Source organism: Cryptomeria japonica, chromosome 3 (genome assembly GCF_030272615.1).
Source record: "Cryptomeria japonica chromosome 3, Sugi_1.0, whole genome shotgun sequence".
NCBI lineage: Eukaryota > Viridiplantae > Streptophyta > Pinopsida > Cupressales > Cupressaceae > Cryptomeria > Cryptomeria japonica.
The window spans coordinates 515,557,443-515,566,199 of NC_081407.1; positions in this window are offsets into that span (position 1 = coordinate 515,557,443).

Below are 8,757 nucleotides of genomic sequence, written 5' to 3' on the forward strand. Positions count from 1 at the left end.
TTTCATTTTCCTCTAACTTAAAACTCATGGTGTTATTAGAGACTATTCTCTCTGGACATCCAAATCTAGTCAATATATTATCTGTGAGGAAATTAATTACCACCTTACTTGTTGCTTCTCTAGTAGGTATGGCATCAACCCACTTAGTGAAATAATCAGTGGCCACCAAAATCCAAGAATGACCACTACTATATTTACATGCTATCTCTTCAATAAAATCTATACCCCATTGCTGGAATGGGACCTACACATTTACAGGTCTCAATGGCAGATTCCCTAAAAAATTTCAATTTTCCTGAAAACCTTTGGCATGGATCACATTTTTTGACTAATTGATGTGCATGCTTGAAAATTGTTAGCCACCAAAACCCAGCCCTTAATATCTTGTGTGTATTTATTTTGGCCACATAATACCCTCCACAAACTCCACTATGCAATTTAGACAATAACTTCTGAGCCTGGTCCTAGTCAATACATTTTAGCATGACACCATCACTGTTCCTCCACCAAAGTTTCCCATTAACTATGGAATATTTGATAGCATGTAATTTCAATTTCCTCCTTTTATTATCGCTCATGTCTTCAGGACATTTCATCCTCTGCAAATAGTATATGATAACATCATACCATTCACAACAATCCATGTCACAGATATAAGATCTTTGTTCTTCTTCTACATTATTTATTTGATTGGCATCCAAATTACTCTGAGCCATTAATTTAGCCAATCCTTGTCCTCTCACTAACTTAGTGATGGGAATGGGTATGGGATAGACTAGCCTAGTCTATTCTCTTTGATCCTCTCCTTGGATCACCAGGTGTTCCAATGACACCCTAGGGTCTTTACGATTTCCCTTGCTTGTGTAATCCCCTAACCTTGTCCAATCCACCCACCAACAACATGTGATTCTTCTCCAAAGGTCTCACCTACTCACAAGCTTAAAAAACCCTCACATAGGCTAATAAGGGTTTAACTCTTCCTACACCTTCTCAGGTCCTAGCAAGGATAGGATAGGTCTTTGACATAGTTCTCCATCCATTCATGTGCCCCCAAGAGTTTTTGACCTTCCTACTTGTTATCGATCTTACTATTTTGCTTCTTTCCTACAAAATAGGGCTACAAGGAATGTGCCCCAATTAGACCTCCATTCCGGACTTTTAGGGATCCCTCTTGCAAATGGTGCCAAAAATTGTGAAACTTCCCAAAGGGACTTCTAATCATTTGGAAAAGGCTCAAATATTTTCTTGGTTTTGGGCCTCCAAGTGTTCGTACACTGCCCTAGGTGAATTTAGGGGTTTTTGAGGGTTTTTATGAGGGTTTTTAGGCCTGCCAAGGTCACAGTGATGGTTTGTTGTCTTCACCACCTTTTCTAGATTGGTGGAAGCTCCTCCTTCTCACCAATTATGCTCCACACACCCCTCTAAAACTCCTCCAAAGGGTGCCTCCTTCCTTGTCCTTCCTTTCTCTCACGGACCTCTACAACCTTAACCCTTCCTAGTCGGGCACAACCTAGTCTCTCCTAGGAGTGGGTCTTTGAAAGGCTTTCCTGCATCTTCAAGGGCCCTGCTTCCTCTGAGATACTATATAGGGTCTACACTCCTATTCCCCATGGTTTCATGGTCTTTCCACAATGGGGATAGGAGTTGTCAACCCATTTACACAAAATAGTCCAAAACTAGATAGTAAAGAAGAAATTTGCAAAGTATTTACAAACACACCAAAACTTGGAAAATGAACTTAATATAAGTGCTCAAAATGAATGTGTCAACACTAAACAAGAATCCAAATACAATTTAGGTTCTAGAAAAATCCATTAACAATTCTTCATTGCTCCATTTGTGTCAACTGGCAACCAAAAAAACAGTCACAGTCAAGGTCTTTTTCCTTTGGCCGTACAATCTGACATCCAACCCATCATTTAAGGGTTTGCGGCCATATATAATGTCTTTGCCTCAGTTTGTGTGCCAAGGTTAGGGCTCTCCATGCCAAGCTAAGGTTATGATCTATTAGGTGGAAAAGTTGCATGACAACTTTGAAAAGTTGTCATGCAGCTTTTTGCAACTTTTGAGCAACTTTTGCAATGTTGCTTTTCTTGACTTTTAGGCCTACATTGGGCTATCCTATGGACACAACCATGCTAAAATGACCCCAAAATCATCAATGGGTACACATACCCTCTACTCCAAAAGAAAACTCAACCTAGACTTGTGAACCTAGGACCTAAACAAGACCAATGAGCTCTTGTCTCTTATTACATTTACATGGCTTCTTAAAGAAGCAAAATCCCAACAAAATCCAAATGGAGGAAGACCTTAGAAGGGTGCTCCTGCACCATACTCCCCCTGTGCACAAAATTAAGGAACTAGGGGAGAGATGAGATTTGGGTCAATACCAAGTTTCTTGAACCTGCCCTCTTCAACCCAAGTGGCTTCAAACTTAGGTTGACCTACCCACTTCACCAAGTGTTCCATGTAGACCTAGTGTCTAGTAGACTTCTTCACCCTTGACTCCAAGATCTCCTCTGCTATGGGCTACTTCACTTGAAGCAAGGCATTCACATCCAAGTCCTGTAGCACCTTGGCTTGATTCTTAGTTTGCCCTGCTATTTCACCCTTGTATAATATCAGATCAACAACATTGAAGACTGGTGATATAGCCAAATCTGAAGAAAGATCCACCTTGTATGTGTTCTCACCATATTTGGACAGAATTCTAAAAGGTCCTACCCGCTTCATTTGTAGCTTAGTAGGCTTGCCACTTTGCATTCTATCTTTACTTAAATGGACCATCACATAGTCACCCACTTTGAACTGAACCTCTCTCCTTTTTTCATCCACTTTAGCTTTCAGTTTTTGAGTAGACTCTAGGATGGCTCTCTTGACCTGTTCTTGGACTTCCTTGATGGTTTGAGTGAATTCCTCTGCTTGCCCACTCTTCATCTCCATGGAACCAAGTTCTCTTAGTTCACACACCCCTCTTGGATGTCTGCCATAGACAACCTCAAAAGGACTCCTTCCAGTAGTCCTATTTACATTGTCATTGTAGGCATACTCAGCTTGTGGAATAACTAGATCCCAAGTTTGCCCATACTCCTTGGTTAGACACCTCAACAAGTTTCCTAACACCCTGTTAATGACTTTAGTTTGACCATTAGTTTGTGGATGGTAAGCTGAGCTGAATGACAAATTAGTCCCTAGTCTTCTCCATAAGGTTTTCCAAAAATGGCCCATGAACTTACTATCCCTATCTGGAACAATACTTAATGGGAGTCATGAATCCTCACAATCTTCTTAAAGAAGAGATGTGCAATATAACTAGCATCATGAGTGGTTCTACATGGAATAAAATGGCTCATCTTAGAAAATCTGTCTACCACCACATAAATTCTATCCATACTTGTCTTTGTCTTGGGGAGTCCTACCACAAAGTCCATGCTCACACACTCCCAAGGCCTATTTGGGACCGGTAATGGCTGATAGAGGCCTGCTTTGCATGATCCTCCTTTTTCCCTTTGACACACACCACATTGCTCCACATACCTTCTCACATCCCTTGGAAACCTAGGCCAATAGTAGTACCTCTGTACTAGATCCAAAGTTTTATTGATTCCAAAGTGTCCACTTAGACTTCCTGTCATGCCCAAACTTTTGGGCAAAAACACAAACAACAAATTGTAGAATAGGAATCTGGAAATCATCAAAGCAAATAACAAATTGAACTAGCTCAATCACAAAACCAGATTGCAATGACAAATCCTAATTACATTCAATAGAGATGCATGAAAAACAAGACATTCAATTCAAATGCAAACCATCGCAAATGTGAATATCTCCTCCAGAAATCTCCATTGTCCTTCTTTCTCCTTCAAATTACTTTGTTTTGTGGATCTCACCTTCAAGTGCATAAGTATAATATGAAAGCAAGATTGACAAGACAAGACAACAGCATAAGGGTACTAGAAGTGTGATTGATTCGACCTTTTGATTGAAGAAACTCATCCAATATATAGACAAATTGGAGAAAAGACAAGATTAGCATGAATTTGATTCGAATGGAAATTTCAAATCAAGAATGACAAATATTACAAATTATGACAAATTGACACTTTCTATGCAAGATTGATTGATTGATAATTATGACAAATTGCTATGTCAAAATTGATTGATTGACAATTATGACAAATTATGACAAATTTTCTATGTCATTCCCATGAAATTAGGAGAAATATTAGAAAAATAGAAAATTAGATGAATTAGAAATTAGGAATTAGAAAATTGATGAAAATTAGGTAAATTAATTAATAATTTTTCATTCATTAATTAATTCACAAAGAGAGGAGAAATTAGTTAGCCAATTAAATAAACATTTAATTGTGATGAGAAGACTTAGGATAAATAAACTATTTAACCTAGAGGGAGAAATGACAAACAAGGTTAAATGAATAAATCATGAAACCCTAGAAGATGAATTAGGTCTTGACAAAAGATAATTGATGCCGATTCGATCATGATTCTGACTAACAAAGGACTAATGTTAACAAACGATTTGATTGATAAATGTGCCAATTGACAAGGAACAATGACTAATTATTCCAAATTGACATGATTGAGAAGGACAATGATCGATGACAAATCGATCGCAAAATGACAAGATTGAAAAGAGAACAACGATCGATGACAAGATTGAAAATGACAATGATCGACGAGAAATCTATCACAAAATGATAAGATTGATAAGAGGACAAAACCCTAATTCCATCGTCGATTAGGATTGACAATGTCCAAAATGAAATCGAATTGATAATGTCAAAATATGCCAAATGAGCACGCACATTGATGCGACAGGATAAGATCGACCAAAATCATGACTGAAGATTGTTATCGACAAGAACAAATTCAAAAGCGAGACAAATGAAGAATGCAGAAGAAGGACTCGATGCTCGCAAATGATAAAGACCAAGTGTGCAACATAGGAGAAATGTTAATGCGACACAAAAACCCTAAAATAAGGCAATGCACAAATGTTAAAGTATGACTCTGCAAGCGTTGACCAGTTTTAGACGTCTACATTTTGCCCCTCTTTGAGACAATGTGATATTAAGCGTTGTTTCAAAGAACAATAATGAAAATGCCCCAGATAATGACAATGACATATGCATGCCCCCTCGAGGAATTGGTCGGAAACATCCAGAAAAGAGGCCAATTGATCGATAAGAATGATAGAACATGATAGGAGCAAACAGACTGACAATCGGGGATCGGATACACAAATGATAAACAATTGAAGGCACAAAAGACAGCGACCAGCATGAGATGGAGAGAGTGCACGTCCATCTATGCACTGACAAAGATCTATAAATGAGACAAAGAGAGTGAAAAGAGCTCATTTGCACTAGCCAAAGAGGAGAACTTGTTGCTCTGGAAAAGGACGCTTGCAAAAAGATGGTGAACATTCCAATGGCAGATCACCTCGGGGAATGTGTACACACCTACAGACGACCGAATGACATGGGAGCAGTAGTATGTATCTCAAAAACCCATATTGTCAATTTTATGAATTTGACTTGCTTGCGGGACATTGCGGGGCCCATAGAGAATGCAGAAAGTGACTTCTGCGCCTGTTTGAGCGCATCCTGCGCTTGTGTAGGGTATCCTATGCTTGTGTAGGGTACACAGGCACAAGTTGATGTAACACAGGCACAGGACAGCACACAGGCACAGTTGTGCACTGGGAACTCAAATTTGGTCAAAAATAGCATGCGAATGATCCGAAAAGGGGGATAAGGGTAGGATAGGTCAAAATAGATTAGAAACAACCTGATTTGGACATGAAACAAGGAAATGCAGCTCATAGGAGCAAACCCTAAAACTGACAAAATGTGCCCCAATTGTGATGTAGAGTCGACAGTATCCATTGATCACGCGGGAGAACCGACCTGACTGCTTCATGTTACGACATAGACTCAGGAGCACGGACAGAGATACATTAGCAGGACTTGGAATATACTATATCACATTCATGCCCGAGATTAGGGCAAACACAAGACTACTTACCGCATTGGCAGAGCGATGGCATTCAGAGACTTCCTCATTCCATCTGGCGACTGGAGAGGCGACTGTGACACTAGAGGATGTATGGCGTATCCTCCGCATTCCGATTCATGGGGAGATGATAGAGTATGACCCAGTGATAGGGAGAGACGCTTTGTGCAGATTATTTGAGTGCGACGCAGTTGATCTGGATATCGTAGAGAGGGAGATTGGCTGGGAGACCATGGCATCAGAGTATGATCGGCGATATGTGGTGATAGCCATGGTTATAGCATGCCTATTAGCAGGGGACAGATGAGGACATGGATTCCCTATTGGATGGGGAAGAGTACTAGAGTGGATGGTGACAGAGGGGACTGTGTACGCATGGGGACCATGTGTGCTTGCTATGCTATATTTTTTAGCTGCATCAGATAGCATATCAGGGAGTGTAGACTTTGAGCTGTGGGGTCACACTATTACAGGTATGGCCATTTGAGCACATAGCCATATGTCGATTGATTGCAGAGAGATAGGTAGTACCACATCGACCATATGTGTACTGCTATGGGGGTACATTGAGATAGGGTCTGTTTGGATACATACTGTATTGGCGACATGAGCTAGACAGATTGAGAGAGTTCACATGGAGGCCATATCTTGATTGCCCTGGATGGTCAGATGGTAGCGATGAGCTACCATATTGTAGATAGGAGAGATACCTGATTGGGCGACCAGTGAATCACCAGAGAGTGATTGAGATGTACCTACCAGAGAGAGTCAAACGGCAGTTTGGAGAGAGGCAGGATGTACCTAGAGGGACTGCACACTTTGCCCGATCTCACAGAGAGACGAGTCAGTGGGGGAGGATGATTTAGCCACACATAGCATATGCTGACTTCACATAGCTACAACAGAGATAGTGGGATTGGAGATCAGATGTGGTGGATGCTGGGATGACAGAGGAGTATGAGCGATGGTTTGCACGACGACGGCCTGTGCCATTGACAGATCCTGATATTCTGGTACCGAGGAGACAGGAGGACTTCCCACTCACTGGAGAGGAGGAGGATAGAGATGAGGATGAGGAGGATGAGGGAGTTGATGATATACCCATAGAGTCGGAGACAGCTAGGATAGAGGAGATGGAGATGTGTAGGGCTACCATAGCGAGTCAGCATGATCACATTGCGACATTAGAGAGACAGAATGCTATCTTGAGGACAGAGCAGGATCAGTTCAGAGCGGAGATAGCCAGACTCACAATGGCTTGAGATATAGCAATAGCCCAAGCATAGCAAGAAGGGTAGAGAGTCACTGAGTACATTGGGTCGATTAGGGATGCCAGTGCACATGAGAGGGCATAGATGTTGGTGGAGACTGGAGAGGAGATACACCATTGGAGGACACTATATGAGAGTGCAGTTCTACCAAAGCAAATAGCATTGTCATATCGAGCATGATCAAGGACAGAGAGCAGGCCATGTTCTCAGAGGTCAGTGAGCAGCATGGGGGTGAGTGGACCTATGAGACCACCACAGCTAGGACTTGGGGCAGGAGGGACATCATCCTTGAGACATGGCAAGGATGAGGAGGACAGAGGGAGCACCCAGTGACAGAGGCATGTACTCCTTATGACAGACAGTTGACATTATGTAGTGTGACATTATGTAGTCAGCCTGCAGGCCATACTTAGGACAGACAGTCCAATTTTGTACTCCGATATTATTTTGATATATGATATGATATGCATCTATATGATGGGATGCAATGTGTTATGACTTATAGTTATTTTCCATGTATGGATGGCGTATGTACTGTTGATGTACCATTGTGGAACATGTATGGATACATTTTTATGTGTTTTTGATGCATGGATAAAATGAAAATGGATAAAATGTTTGATATAATGCAAATGTACTAATCAATGAATGCAGGATGCAGCTTATGTTTTTGAAGATTGGAGCACTAGACCGAACTGACTACCCAAACTGATGGAAGAAATGTTAGTAAGAAGAAATGAGACAGAGGATAGTTAGAGATGAAGAAAAACTTGCTTTCACTAATGCACTTTGTAGGTGAGAACCTTTATTTTAATGTAGCAAACCGGATGCATAGCATCATGGCATTGAACGCTAGAGCTGAAATGCAACCATTTTTGCAAAAGATAGACACATCGCACTCAAGGAATGAGTGAAGTATCCTAGGGTGCATACATCAAGGGTCAAGGTATGTGCGGCATTCACAAAGTGAACATACTTATCACAGACACCCAATGATATAGTTGCCCCGGTTTGGGACAAACATTCCACAAACAACAAACACCACAAAAAAAGGACCATGAACCATCCTGGTCACTCTAAATCACTCAGTGACATCATTGAGCAACATAGGAACATGATCGAAGATAAATCAATAAATGATAAGACTCGCTAATTCCAACAAGTCAAACAAACATCTTGATCTGCATTGTCAAAAGTTGAAAGTGTTGATAGGATGATCATGTTGTCTGGTTTCAGGACATGCGGTACCCCGTCTAAGATAGGACACAGTCTGGTTTCGAGTATACCACACCCTGTATAAGACCCATGATAATGTGCCAAGGATGAATGATATTGATGTTGATTGATTGATATGACAATTTTAATCAGTTTGAATGTCTGGTTTGATTGAAAAAGTTCATTTGTGAATGCATGATTTCATTAAAGCACAATGTGTGATTGTGTG